The sequence below is a fragment of the Tamandua tetradactyla genome, chromosome 15, assembly GCF_023851605.1.
Source record: "Tamandua tetradactyla isolate mTamTet1 chromosome 15, mTamTet1.pri, whole genome shotgun sequence".
Classification (NCBI taxonomy): Eukaryota; Metazoa; Chordata; class Mammalia; order Pilosa; family Myrmecophagidae; genus Tamandua; species Tamandua tetradactyla.
In genome coordinates, this window is record NC_135341.1 from 47,193,414 (window position 1) to 47,209,096 (window position 15,683).

General features: G+C 40.1%; 1 protein-coding gene and 1 pseudogene across 4 annotated transcripts in view; both read right to left on the reverse strand.

Annotated features, from left to right (window-relative positions):
- Positions 1–15,683, reverse strand: part of MYRIP (myosin VIIA and Rab interacting protein) — a 343,444-nt gene that overhangs the window by 202,637 nt on the left and 125,124 nt on the right. The window lies entirely within an intron of this gene.
- On the reverse strand, positions 2,819–6,738 carry LOC143657755 (small nuclear ribonucleoprotein-associated protein B' pseudogene; annotated as a pseudogene).

Here is a 15,683-nt window from a genome sequence, read left to right on the forward strand (position 1 = left end):
AAACTACAACAAGAAAGACCTTGAAAATAAAAATCTGTTTGGGTCACCTGCCAGCTGAACTTGTTTTCACAGATTCCAGTTTTTCTCAATAGGTAGCAGGAGCCCATATGACCTGGTTCTGCCTCCAAACTCATCCCCTTCCCTCACTAGGTTCCAGCCACACTCACCTTCCTTTGAAAATGACATAATTCTTGGCTTCTGCAGGGCTTTCCCACATGACTCCTCTTCTGGAAGTGCCTCTCATCAGTGTTCACTCAGCTTGAGCCCATTTGTCCTCCTACATGTCTCCATGAAAGAACTTTCCTCACCCATTAGAGTAAATTAAGTCCCCCCCGTGACTCTCTCATAGCACCTCAGATTTCTCCTTTATAGTCTTTTCACAATTTCTAATTATATATGGCATGCATGTGCATTATACTTATATTTCAGGATATTTTGCCTAATGTCTGTTTCCCACTAAACTCAGTTTTAAAGGAAATTTGCAAAGTAAACATGATACTATTTATACTGGGCAGTAAAAAATACAGACAAGACACTCAAAAGATGAGCATGGCGTATCCAATACAACAAGTATGCTAAAAGGTGAGCCACTAAAAGTGAGTAGCAACAACACATTATCTGTGTTCTTACTCCCATTATGAAATATTTCATTTTGGTGCCCATGAAGTGAAATAACATTGTTTTGAATCACCATCTATAAAGTCAATTTGCCATATTTTAATATTCTTATCTATATCCTTTTGGAAACCATGTTTGTTGGATGTTATTAATAAGGAGAGGGTGTAATGGACAAAAAAAGAGATGTGGAATTAAGTAAATTAACTGCAGAAATATCATCCATATGATAAGCCTAGGTCTGAGACATATACATGTGCTGTATCAAATATTTAACAAATATTGAATTAGCACTGATTTTCTCAATAGTACTGTGCCAGGTGCAATGTGGTTATGGAGGTGGATTAGTAAAACAGGAGTCTGCAAGGAACAGGAGAAGATGAAAATAAAACACAGAACGTGGGAATTAGGAAGGAGTAGGATGTGGACAGCTCAGAGTGGATCTTTCATAGGGTGGGCTGAGCTTGTAGGCCCCCACTGGAACACTGTCCTGGCGTCACAGTGGATGGGGGACACTCTTCATGGGCATCACAAAGTATCTTTCTGACAAGGCTTCTGCTTTGTGGCTTTAAGTTCTGTCAAGTGCACATGCTCTAATATTTCTCTGGTCCCTTTGACTAGTGCAAGTCTTCCAGGCAAAGGTGAAAAACATGTAATACTTTAGGAGTTGTTAGAAAGGAAAGATGTCAGGGTGGTACAGCAGAAGTTCAGAAACTCAGTCAGACAGGCCTAAAATCCACTGGCTTTAAGCATATTCAAGAACACCTAAGGTCAACAAGGAAGAGGGGCTCCATGGGAACCGAGAACCTTCTGAGATTGAATGGAAATTTTTGTATTGTAAAAAATACATATACCAAAAAGGAAGGATGGCAGATGAGCATAGCAGGAAGTTCATAAAGTTCACAGTCAGACAGACCTAGGCTGAATCACCTTTGTGGTTCTTATCTGGCCCTGAGCAAATTACTCATGTAAAAATCTCTCAAAGCATTAGTTTTGTCATCAGGAAAACAGTATGAATTATACCACCCGGCTTCACATGGCTGTTAGGAGGGTAAAACAGGACAAATGCATATGAAGCACTTGGCACATGGCAGGGACTCAAATGTTAGCTTGTTTTCTTTCCACGGGGCACTTGTTTGGTGACATCAGCTTAAATGTGGGGAAAATAAGGAAAGGAGAAATCTGCACTGTGCAATGCCAAGGCTCCCACTGCACATTTCCTAGGATGCCAAAGAGTAACCTGGGGGGCAGGAAGGTTTAGGTGACCTCAAGTGCTCCAGTCACTGTGCAAAGATGTGTTGGAGGAGGCAATGCAGTTGGAAGTGGGAAACCAGGCTCCTGCTCCAATACCACCCAAATGTATTTGTTGTTCGAGTGTTTAATGTATTTTGATTAAACAAAATCAAAAGTGCACTTCTTAATTCCAGTGGAGCCATGGAACAAGACAGATTGTGAGGAATTATTATGTCAGAGAGCAGGGAAGAGATGGAGGCTATGAATATTAACCAGAAACCTAAACAAGAGCAAAAGCTCAAATGGGCACTTGGGTGGAGCCAGGGGAGATTGGTTGAGAACTCTGCGTCACTCATGCGATAGTACATCTGTTATAAAGTAGGGGGAGTTGTGTGCCAAGAAATGGGGTCTGCAGGGTTTGAGGTTGGGACTTCAAGTACATCAGAAGTTCAGTGCTAAATGTTATAGAGTAATCAATAAATAAGAGGGTTTCCAAGCAACCTTGAGGAATCTTTGAATTTCAGAAAGCATGAGGCCACACTGGAGCTACTGAACACTGTTTTGTCACCTTACCTCTGGAAACCAAAGAAAACTGACAGTGGGAGTGATCCATATTTGGGGGCTGCTCCATGTGTGTGGCCAGAAGTCAGGATGTAAGACTTTCAGAAACAGAAGCAAGAACAAGATAATTCCAATAACAGACAAATGTGGACCCGGCTCGTTTGGTGATGCATCTTTGATTATATCTAGAATGCCAACAAGACCTGAGGAAAAAAGTATATAAAGAGCTAACCATAAAACCAAAAATTGTTGTAATTAAGAAAAAAGGCATGGAATTTTTTAAATTGCTCTTTGCATTTATTATTTGCTAATAGTACTGCAGCAAAGATGTGACAAAAAGCTCACAAACACTCTATAGTTTTACAAGACACATTGCAAGAAAATGTGACTAGAAGGGATGAACAGTATCCTAGGATCTTGGTGGATGCATTCCTGGGTGGATGGACCTTGAATTCCTGGTGGATGGAGTCTTTTTCTTGGAGGAGACAAGCCTATTTGCATTCCTGGAGCAGGGTAAGCCAAACTGGTGGGTCATATGTTATCATACCACATGCAAGAGCCATAATGCCTTGAGGAGGGGTTGCTCTTCCCACAAGTGGGGATGGGGTTCCTGACCTGTTGGGTACTGTGTCGGAGTTCCAGCAATGCTGGCAGTAGCAGCAACTGCGGCAGCTGCTACCATGCCTCTTGCCTGGGAAGATGGAACCTATGGGATGGCTGTCCAACCCCTTGGACAAGGTCTGCTAATCCAGCAGGCATCTGGGGAATTGGGACACCAACTGGTAACTCCTCTGCCAGCTGCCCTGCCAAATCCAGGGCCTCTTGCAGCTTCAGCGAATGGTACCCAAGCAACGCCAGTAATATCTTTGTGTGTGTGTGTGTGTGTGGGGGGGGTTACCCTCCACTGTTTTGGAAACCAAGTTCTCTCCATATAGCCACAGCAGACCTAAATCTGCTTTTCTGAAAGCTCTACCTGCTTGACATTCTTTGGCTTGATCTACCCTAACTCATGGCAATCACAGAGGATCAAGTTCATATGCTTATCAAAAGCCTTAAAAGTGCCAATGACGTATCTTGCAAGATACTTCTCATTCTATAGTCAATGTGCTATAGCAGCTTGCTGCTGTGCCCAGAGTCATGATTGCTCTTCCACCAAATTCAATATCTTCAGTAAGGATGCTGGACCCTTCAGACCCAGAAGAAGGCTACAGATGAAGGTATGATACAGGTTATTCTACAAACAAGGTAAGCTCGCAGAAGCTTCAAACAGTAGATGGAGTCTGGATTTTGCTTGGGATCAGCTACCTAGATGTTCTTATACTGTTTTAACCACCTCTTGGTGTCTCAGCTAAGAATGCCTTTCTCAGTTTCACCTGGAAATCCACTGCAGGTACCTGTTGCTGCTGAGATCACCTCTGGTGCAGGTGACACTCTTGGTTGCTCAGTGAGGCTCTCCATATATGTTTGACTTTTGTCAAGAGACCCAACTTATGTATGTACAGGCCCTCAGCACTTCTATCATTTCTGGAAATCCCCAAAGGGGGTCCTTACTCACAAGTCTGTTTTTTATCTCCTGTCCTGCCCTCACATGAACATGTCCACTCTCTATAAAACCCCTGAAGATATCTCACAGGCTGTCATTCAGAGACAGGGTACCAAAGCCATGCACAGCCAGCCAAAAATGCAGATGCAGGTTACTGGCTTATTTTATATCATGATGGGTCATCCTAAACCATTACCTTAATCATTATTTCTTTCTCACCTTTTCTGCCCCATTCCTGTTTGTCATCCTATTCTTCATTCTAGTGTTTCTTGCAGAATCTTTGCCTTCAAGATGTCATCATCCCGTGGTAAGATTTTCTAGGCATTCACTACAGTTTACCACAATTACATCCCCATTCTGCATGAGCAGTATCATTGTCAACTATTATTTCCAGTGAAGGGGACTTGGAGACCTGAGAAGAAAATCTCTCCATATATGAATATGTCAAGTTGTTCCTTGTTTTATAGAGATAACTCCTAAAGTTTCTACATACTCTGCCCATTAAACAAACTCTGTGTCTGATGGCCTGTGCTCATTGAGATCATTTCTGTGTCATTGTGACCCTGTAGACAACTACTTTCAAAATTTTTGCCAAATCTACATATCTACTCTATTACTATTTACTTAATATTTTTTTATCAACTCACTTAAATATTTTCTTAAATATTATCCTTTTGGCTAATTCTAAGCATTTACATCCATGAAATATTGGGCTAGATGTGTTTGTTATATTTTTCTAATATATATATATATATTAAATCAAAAACTTAACTATTAATACAAAAATTTGTTCTTTCACATACCACCCAAATTCATTCAGTCTACCAGCCTACTATGCTTTGGAAAATAATCATAAAAGGAATTTATAAAAATTATAATTGAAATGCAGAAGCTTCTAACATTTTCCTAGAATATTCAGGTATTCAGATTCATAGTGGAAGAAAGCTTACTCTTTCTGTTTCTAAGATAAGAGCATCATTAAGAAAAATTAGCAAGCATATGTAATTTACACTTATGAAACCTCCCAGGAGACGAGAGCCACCAAGATCGTCGGCTGCCCAGGGCCATCTGTGGGGATGGCTAAACACACAGGTGGGACTTTATACCCATCTCAGCACTCTTGGCTTATAGTCAGGCTTTTACCCTCACAAAACACTAGGGAGGGAAGAGAGCAAGTTACAGATAACCAAGTTCAAGTACCTGACACACGTCCTAGGTGTGTAAAAATACAGTGCACATTTTCCCATAACATGTCCAGAAAACCAGCTCTGGACTGTTTGAGAGATGTTACATATCTTCATGGGTGATTTAAATAATTGGGGGGAGGGGTCAAGTCTGTATCAGTTTTTGGTTTACAACTTAAGCCACAAGTCTGCTATGCCACGGGAAGGAAGCTTTATGGAAGAGCAGATGTTCCTGTAGTACCACGCTTCCACAATTTCCCAGCAATACTGCTGGAGTTTTGAAATGCTACCAGTAATTTAATTAGAAACATTCAGACTTGTCTTTATGGAAGACAATACTTCAGACTGTTGTAACCAAGTGTTTTACATTTATTTATAACATTTTAAAGTTTACATTTGTAAGTTCTGGGACTGCTTGTTTGAAAAGAAGTGTTTGTACTTTATGAGCCATTTTGCAGGTAAGTTAAAATTAAGTGGCCACATAATGGAAAATGTCATTATTTAAAAGAAATCATAGTAAAGAAAGTAAATGGAAGTTCAACAGTCTTGGAAGGCTAAGAAGGTTGGCCCGGGGTAAAAGTTTTATAAATCAAGAGTCCGAACTGCTGTGCCCATTCCTGTCAGACCCAGAGGTGCTGGGACTAAGTGAATCTGCCCATAAATCTGTCACTGCTATTCATGCACAGCATTTGTCATCTGCTCTAGTGGGAAGGAAGCCACAGCAGCAGATTCAGTACTGGGAAGTGGAGGTAGTTTGCTTCCAATTGCTTTTATTTTTCAGTGAATTAAGAAAAGATGTAATTAGCAGAGAGTGAGAAGACAGCAGGGGTGAGGAGGGTTGAGAAGAAAAGAGAAGGTGTAAACTAGTCATCTTACAGAGTGGGAGAAGGATTGACAAGGGAAATTATTTAGGATTGCCCAGCAAGGCTCAGGGACCACTCACTTTCATGGTCATAAATTCTAAGTAGGTTCAGTCAGCATGGTGGTACATTTCCCTCCATCTACACTCAGCTGTGCAGGTGCAGGGAGAAGTACAGATGGGGCCTAGAGATCACCCAGGGGCTGTGGTTGATCAGGTGAGTATGACCGCAGACAAAATGTGAAAGGACTGAAGGTGAATGTAAAGGAACAAAGATACTGATAGATCATGGGGTCCAACCTAAGGAAGGATGAATCAAGGACAGGAAGGTATCCTTGACAACAAAATAGTGGAAGTCATTAGATTGCCAGGATGAAGAATTTTTGGAATGGGACCATTAAAAGAAAGGAAATGGTGGTCAAAGAGTCAATGCTTGCAGTCAAGAATTTGGAGTTTGGGCACTACTGAGGAATACAAGGACTACAGAATGTCCACGGAGGGGAAAATTAATGAAGACAAAGAATCTAGAGACACGGATGCGGGATGGGTCACTGCAGGGATGCTGAAGTCACCAAAGATGCAGAGTCACAGGGAGCTAAGACAGTGATCCACAGAAAGAAATGCTCTGTGAAAGAAGGACTGGCTACATGCTGAGAGTTGGTTAGAACAAGGATGGATGGTGGCAGCATCTTCAGGTGGCAAGTGTTTCGAAGGACTTGGAGTTCTGGTCTGGAGTAGCAATGAGGAATAGGCCAAGGGTTATAATGGAGTAAGGAAGAAACAGCCACCACTTAAAAAAACTGCAGGGTAGTGGTATCCTGGTGGGGGAGAGACAGGCTTCAGAGCAGGCAAGATGGCAGATCTCAGAGAAGAGGCTAAGGACAAGAAGCATATACTGCTGATGACAGTGAAAAGAAGGTAGAGTAGAAGGGTTTGGGAATGGGGGCGGTAGAGATGAAATCAGAGTGGAGGTTGAACTGTATGTAAAGAAGAGTCCAGGGATGGAGGAGGCTTGGATTTGTAAGGATGAGTGAGGTAAAGGGGTATGAGAGAATTAATGGGATGGATTCTCATGATCTGTTAAGGGACAGGGGTAAGGGATTATTACATCCTCTCTCGAGACTGGTCTCTTGACTAATTGTGATGATGACACAAGGTGACAGGGAGTGTTAAGGCAGCAGTGGCATGGTCTTTCATGGAATACAGAAAATTTGCTCAACCTCTCCTCAACCCTCACAGAGAGTTTACTTGCACAGTAGAGCAAATGGCCCTTCCATTAGGTGACATTCATTTTTGCAGGTTAATTAATTCAACGGGCACTCACTGAACACCTATGCGCTATGTACAAATGTTCTAGGTACATGGAATACATGGATGAACAGAACAGACAAGGATCCCTGTTTTCAGGGAGCTTAAATTCATTATGTTAAATAATAAATAAGTAAATTCTATAGTATGATAGAAGGTGGTAAGTGCTATGGAAAGCAAAAAGTAGAGCAGAGTAAGGGGGGATTTGTAGTGCTAATGGTAGGGATCTGCAACATGAAATAGAGTGAGAAAGTAACACTATGAACAAGGACTGGAAAATAGTGTGGGGAAGGGCATGCCAAGAAAACAGAATAATAACCTGTGTAAAATTCCTAGAGAGGGAAGTTTGTCCATTGTGCTGGAGAAACAGTAAGAAGACAGGGTAGCTAGAGGAGAATGAGCCAGGAGAAGACTAACAAGAAGGTAGTAAATAATTAAGAATAAAGGAAATTAAATAAGTTCAAGCTGTTTCTAGAGAAAGAATCTATGCTTAAGAGGCCAGCAGTTCTGAGCTAGAAGTTGGAAGTAAGGAGTGATTAGAATTCAATTCTCACTCAGTGTGGGACAGTGAACAAGTTACTTCATCTCTCCGAGTTCCGAATTTTTCCTTTGGAAAGATCAGGTTGGAGCAGAGATCTCTCTAAGTTTCCATCTGGTTCTAAAACCCAAGCCTTAAGGAAATAGGGACACATGTTCTGAAAAAAACTGGTCCCAGTGGTTTGTTTCTGAAGGTTGCCAGAAGATGCTGAGAATGAAGCTTAGATTTATCTTTATATAAAGCTGTCTTTTGGCTGAAAGAGTTCTAGTTCATTACCTGCTGTCCTCAACTACAATTTATTCACAGTCCACTAGGGTCCTGCACTAAGAAACTGGGAAAAGCCCATCACTTAGCTATGGGAATGTGTGCCATCTATTGGAACATGATAACTAGAGCAATCAGAATGAATAACAAGACACTCTGAAATGCTTTCAATAAGAGTTTAGTTTCTGAACATTTCTCAGAAATTTCTGGGGTGTGGCTGAAAATCATAATAATAACAGTAAATGCCAGCTCTTAATACCTGCTTTTAAAGTCTTTCTAAATACTATATAAATTCACCTAAGCTTCAAAATACTACTATGAGTGATTAATTATTTTTATTTTATAGATAAGAAAAGAGATGCCCAAAGAACGAAGCCTGAAACATGGATTCCTGGGCACATGATCTATTGTAGGCGTGCTCATAGGAGAAAGGGAGTAAAGGAGTCAGGAAAGGAAAGGGGAGGTAGTCTAAGATAAGGACAGACATGGTCTCAACTAGAGGAACTTCAACCTGATCCTACAGTGAGCTTGGAAATTATGAATTAGATCATAGAGTGGTCCCACCAGGCAAGGGGACCCAGCTTTCGCACCTTTGTATTAGTCAATCAAGTCTGTGGGAAGTTGCCCTCTCCCATCCAAAGGCGTTGTCATCTGCAGGGAGGAAAATTCTCCTGAGATGGGAAAAGTTTGAGCCATCAGCAGCCGATGCTCAGAGTCACTGTGAATGGGTATTGGCCTGATAACGGGGGTTTTGGCAGGGCACTACAGCTTTGCTGCCAAATATCTTGCCGAAAGATGGGGTTGATATGCATCAGAGCAAGGGTTTAAACCCAGTTCTGTTTGCCTATCAGGACTCAGGTTCTCAGGGAAGAAAGTTAAAAGAGAGATTTGTTTGTGGTTACCACCAGTGTTTTCATTTGCAAATGTATAAATAAAATAGAATAATGGAAAATAGTAATAAAGAGAAGAGATGTAACAGTAATAGTAATAAAGTAAATAGTAATAAAGAGAAGAGATGAAAGGAACAGGAACCGAGTAAACCCAGAATGAGACTGACCCCTTTGGGACATATGCTAAAGCTCTATGGCCAGTGTCAGGGGAGCCTCAATACTTGGCTGCATCCCAAAAGCACAAATCCAATTCCCCAAAAATATTACTGAGTAATATCCATTTTACTTATAGCTTTGTGCAGAAAGCAGAGGTGTGGGTTACATTGCACATCATACCGTAAGTTCTGAAAAGCTCTCCTTCAAATATCTTTGCTCTGGCCTGAAAAATCTCTTCTCTAGTCTATCCAGGCTGGCCTGGCCTGATGCAGAACTACCTGGGTATTATTCAAGCAAACCTCTGGAATGGGGGTTGGGGAACCTGGGGTGGTGTTTAGCTCATCTGATGCACAAATATACTAGCCAGAAGTCATACTCTAGTGCTTTCATTGAGCAAGGTTTTCTCCAGGCTTCCTGACAGCAGAGCAAAAAAGAGAAACTGAGTAAATTACATACATTTCAGTTTCACAAAGGAAGGAAGATCATTATTCACAGTATATGTATTTGCCTAGTACCTAAGTCTAAATTAAATTCCACATTTGGGTGTTTATATAGAGAAATCAAATGACATACAGAGTTAATGTCTTCAAGTCTTTTAAAAAATGCTTCCCCCCCCCAAAAAAAGGGAATGATTTCTAAATGTTGTGTTAGTTAATTTTTTTTAATTAATAAAAAAAAATGCTTCCCCATTAAGTCTATTTTGGAGCGTCTTTATTTCCTTCCCAGCCTTTATCATAATCTGTAATTAATGACTTTATATATCTATTCATGTGTTCACTGGTTGTCTTCTCTATTAGAATATCCTAAGGCAGGGGATTTGCTGAGTAGCTTACCACTGCATCCCCAACCTTCCCACAGGACCCAGTAACATACGGAAATATTTGTTGAATAAATAAGTAAATAGATCAGTTATCATGATGATATGGAATACAGGAGAAGATTTATGAACTAAAATCAGCAGGGTCATAATAATTCAAGCATAGTAATTCGTGATGGAGAGTATTTCTAATCAGTAATTATCATGTTACTCAGACTTCCAGGTTGAAAAATTATGTTACACAGCAAAGTAGCATAAATATCCACACACATATATATGATGCCCAAAGAATATAGTTTTGATCAAGAAGATGAATGTTACCTTTTGCTTTGTTTTGTTTTGAGATTTTCTTTTTTCTATGGCAGTGCTATTTCACATTTACCTGATCTGATGCTTAATGTACAGCCCCAAACACAACCCAGGCTCTGGCAGGGATAAAGAAACTGGATTACAGAAAGGATGAAATCTAATCCAGGCCAACCTTTTAAAATACCAGAAACCCGTATTTCAAGTTTATATTTGGCAATGGTATTCAGTTATGGATTAAGCCTCATCAAAAGCAAAATTTCAAAAAGATTTCTGAAGAAATAAGTGTCTATGATTGCTTTAAGTTATAAAGATTTCTAATTTTTGGTGAAGTACTTAGCACCCATTCATCACAAATGCTTTTCTTTCTATGATATGTTGAAAATAATGTTTTAGGTACTCAAGCTTATGGAAAATGGAGTTGATATCTCTTCCTATTTGAGGTTTTGCCAGATTTGCCAAATCCAGAAAGTTTTTACCAATGTGCTACTATATATTCTTGCCTTAGAGAACAGAAAGTGTTTTCAAGATCCCATTTTCAAGGGAAACATGGTCTAGTAATTAGGATCCTTTTTCAGGTATCAAGAAAATTTGGTTGTAGGGCAGATACTGAGAAGACTTACCCCTGCCCCTGGTCTTTTAAAAATATTTTTTAAGATTAACAATGTTTACTGGTTAGTTTCCATACTAGATATTTTATGATGCTGAAATTACTAATTTTGTTATGAAAATATTTGTATAGTTCCCAAGCGACTTGGCAGCTCCTAAGCTTCTGGAGTACAATGATTAGCAATTACTGTCATGTAATACAATTAAGGCCATCAAGTATTTGTAAATAATGTTTAAAAGCAGCTTTTAAGTGGTCCTTTTGGTGATTTTCTTTGGTAATAAAACTGAGAACCCCATTATTAGTGCTAGGGTATCAAACCTATCTACAAGTATTCAACTTCTTATCCTACATAAATGCCTATGGTGCCCCTGAAAGACATGAGTGTTGCTGCCAACAGACTGTGACTGGGTAGCCCCAAATAGTCTTGTTCAACTCTTATTCACCTCCTCTGGTATGCTACAGTTGACTGTCATCGTGTGTCTGCAGATCTGCTCCCTCTTCTAGTAGTTGGGGTTCTTCAAACTTTTTTGTTATCCTCCCATTTGTTCATTCTTCAATCCAGTCAGTTCACTTTTATTCAGCCTACATATATGTCTTGAGCTCTTCCTATGTGTCAAAGGCTTTCCCCTGGAATGGCACACAGTAGGCCCTCCATCATCATTTGTTGATGTCTTCTAACCTCCCATGTTAAATTAGCCCTTTGGGCCATATCCTGTGAGTAACATACATTCCTGTAATTGGAGCAAATGTGCCAGGTAAAATGATCGCTTCAGAAACTTGACAGTGTTTCAGATCTAGTAGCCAGGCACACAATGAAAGGGATTCAAGATATCTCAAAGGAAGAGATCACAATGTCATTAACAGAGGACCTCTCTGCCCCAAGACCCCAACTTCGTGAATAGCGTGAAATGGTTTCCCACAGCAACAGGTGATGCAGGACACAGCTAATGTTTTGATGAAGAACAAGATTTTAATAAGCTCCCTTGATTTTCTATATAGTGAATGCAGAGGGCTAAAATAGAACTCAAGAGGGTGAAGAACGAAAACAGAAACAGTAACAGATGTCAAATAATAAAAGCATTAATTTTGAAAAAGAAAAGTGAAAAAAGCCACACAGCATAGAATAAAGAGATAAACCTAAACGTGAAAAGATAGCAGATGCAACAGACAAGGATATAAGAATAAGGATGCTCACTGTATGTATTAGTCTTCTTGTGTGAAATTAAAAAAGAAAAAAGTTTAACCTCAAAGATTCTCTCTCTTTTTTATATAGCTTTGTCTCTGGGCCAATTTCAAATGGATTCAGTAAATTCTGATGTTTGGTGGGAAAAAAAAAAGATTTCTCTGAAGCCAGAAAAGTGATACCATATGTCAAGTTTTAATATAAAGCAAAATTCTGGTACACTTATAGATCTCTGGAATACAAACATAAGGCAACAATGCCAGGTGCCTCAACACACACTGATGAAATGTGAAATAACATCCAAAATATATGTTGCTGCTAAAATACAAAAGATAAATGAAAATCAAGCCAGAACAAGGTAACCATAGCAATAATGAGTACCATGTTGAGCAATGAGCACTGATCTGGAGATATCTAGGAGAAGAAGTCAGAGCAAGGAACAGGTCCCAGAGACCTTCACCATCCTTTTCGGGGAGCTTATTCTGATAAGAATGAGCGGCCATTGGAAGGTTTTTAAAAAGGCACTCTGGATAATATGTTCTCTTAGTATCTCTAGTAGATGCTGTTGGTGACCCATCCATAGCCCCTTCCGACTAGCAGCATCCATTTTCTCAGTTGCTTTCCCCTTCTTTAGAAAACAGACCTTGGCCTAATGGGAGCCCCCTTGCCCAAGAGGACATAGCCCCATCCCAGGGCAAACCTAGGACTGATGCACTGGGGTAAGGGGCAGCCTCAAGGTGAAGCAAACTCTGTGGTGTAATTCATGCTCCAGAGCTCCCTGTGGGATCAGGCTGAAACTCAGTCCCCCTGAGACCACACATTCCTTTCCCTACCATGATTCTGACAGTTCCTTCTGAGAGCCCTACCCCAGTAAATTTTATGCATCGGAATCCCTGTCTCTGGCTCTGCCTCTAGGGAGATCAACTTAAGACAGCATTACAACCCTTCTCCTTCAAAGCCTGGGTTCCAGTTTTTACTTTACACCTTCTGTGGTTCTCCTGTGCTCACCTTCCGTTTCTCAGCACCAACCACAGTGATTGGCTTTCACTGAATTCTATCACTGAATTATTTAAACATCTTGTAAACATCTTTTCATCACTGACTTTATTTTTCATTATAAAAGTATCATGATGAAAAAATAAAGTATCATGCTGATGCTAATTAAAGGTGACAAGGTATTTATGTGGGGACTTCATTCATTTGAAAATATAATCAATTGCCAATTTACTTGCAATTTTTAAATGACCTAATAATGTCATGAAATAAATGTGGTCTGCACCCTCTAGAAAAATGTGTGACAGAAAGTTGTTCATATGACCACATTTGGCAAGTCAGCATTCTAGTATTAATTATTAAACACTGCAAATCCCTAGAGGGACAAACTCATGAAAAATCTGGGTTGAGGCTTCCAAAAAGCTCTAGTGTGTTAAAAACTTCAGACCTTAAGCATTCCACTGCTATTGAGTTGTTTTCATTCAGCAGTTAACGCTCAATGCACAATTAACCCATCAGCAATTCCTATAGATGGGTTCACCCACTCCTTGCATGATTTAGGGTTTCCCCCTTTATATACCATTTTTCAAAAGTGGGGTAATAAGCAAATCCTGCATCAAATATCACGGTGAAAATAGAAAAGTGCTACAACTTAGAACATAAAAGATGCTAGGGAATCTAGGTGACATACATGAAGATTCCAGTCACGTCTTTTACAAATCAATACAAAACCCAATAAAACACATGGATAAATTATGAAGCACTTTCCTTCTAAATAAATATCTTTAATAAGATCATGGAGCTGCCCACCTAAACACTGGAGCACTGAATTCAATTTCAGTGATCAGATTACAGCTGGGATCAAATTACAGCTGTAAGGAATTGATTCCTTAGTGATCTCTATGAAGTCCTGTTCCTAATTGGCACATGGCCAGGTTTGGGCCAAGGTTCAGGGAAGACTGTAGCAATACATGTATATGGCATTGAGGAATCATATCCTAGGCAGAACATATCTTAGGCAGTGCACAGCTATTTTTACAAGGTAATAGAGACAGGATGTATTGAATCGGGGAAGGGCTATAACTCACTTTGCACAGCCCTAAGGTTACTTAATGACAGACAGGTAAGAGGCTGCTGTGGGAGATACCAGTCAAATTCACAAAGTGGACACCTCACTGTCCACACTGCTCACCACCCACTGTAATCTTAATGTCCCAAACTGAGGTGGTACCTCTTCAGTGACTTTATACCAACACCCTTATCCAGGCCAAATAAAAATTTCAGCATCACATGACTCCGATATACATCAATGTACAAAAGACAGCTTGTCCGTGTTTCTATTTGGATAGTTGAGGATTGGATGATCATGACCAATTTCGTGGAAGCAGTTTATTTTACCTAAGGTCTCAGCTAAGTCCTCATTATAGTAAAATGGTACCAAGCCTGGGTCTAGAGCTACACCTAGAAGACTAAGTTTATAGTTGTAACCATACCATGAACTCATCTCTAAGAGGTCTTATTGAGGTGAGGGATGGAGAGCCTTTTTGTTAACAAATGGAGGTTGCTTTTATGTTTCTATGAGGACATCTGCCTTGCACAGAACCTTAGACATATACCAATGGAGCTCCATAGACAGTGATAAATGAATGAAAGCATCCCCACACAAACACAAAGGAGGGGAAAGCTAGAGCCTGGATCAGCATGAGCCTCTGGGAAGTAGGAGGAAGAGATTTTTTCAAGCAGGTCTGGGAAGGTTCACTCTGAAGAAAGCACAAATGAAGAGGTCAGAAAGTACAAAGGATAGAAGAATAAAAGTTGACCTAGAAGTTAAACAGTCTAACAGTTTGTGGGTTTTATTCTCTCCATTTCAATAGGATTTATGGGCTTATTTCTTCAATAGGCTTTGCAAGGCTAGCTTTACCAGTTATGTTTAACCCAAAGTTTCTGGTCAAACACTTTAATAGAGGCAGTGCTATTCCTCTTGTGGGATGGATGCCAAAGGCAGTCAGCCTGTAAGAATGGACTCTGCCCTGGCTCCATGTGCAATGAACAAACACCAGGTCAGGATCTAATAGTGGAGAGAATGCACCTGTTAGAGCTAGAGGGCGTCCCCACCCAAGGACCATGTGCTCTGCCCACCTGTCAGGTTCTGGGAGCCTGGTTTAGGTGAGCTTTGACATATGTGCTCGCAGTGTGTAGACTAAGTCATGTGCTTGGCCTAAAGCTGCCACTTTGAACCCTGGCAGTCCTTGGCATAGACTTGCCCTCAGTGCACACCTCCTCTTTCAACTTCTATAGTGTTTTCTTTGGATGTGCTCCTTGGTGATAAGGTGAGGAAGGGAGTGAGCACTTTCTTTTCTTTTTAAAATAATCTATTTATATGATTAAAGGAAATTAAAAAAATAAAGTACAAAAGAGAAAATCAACAAAAAAATCACCCAGAGATCAGTGTTTTTAGTATTTAGGAGCATTCCTTTTAGACTTTTTCTTTTTCTTAACAAGCACAAACACACACATATACACATTCTCTATTCATTTACAACATTGGGGTCTTACTATACATGTATTTTATTATCTTTTACTTTCAAAACACAAAGTCAGTCCAATAAACAGAATCACATTG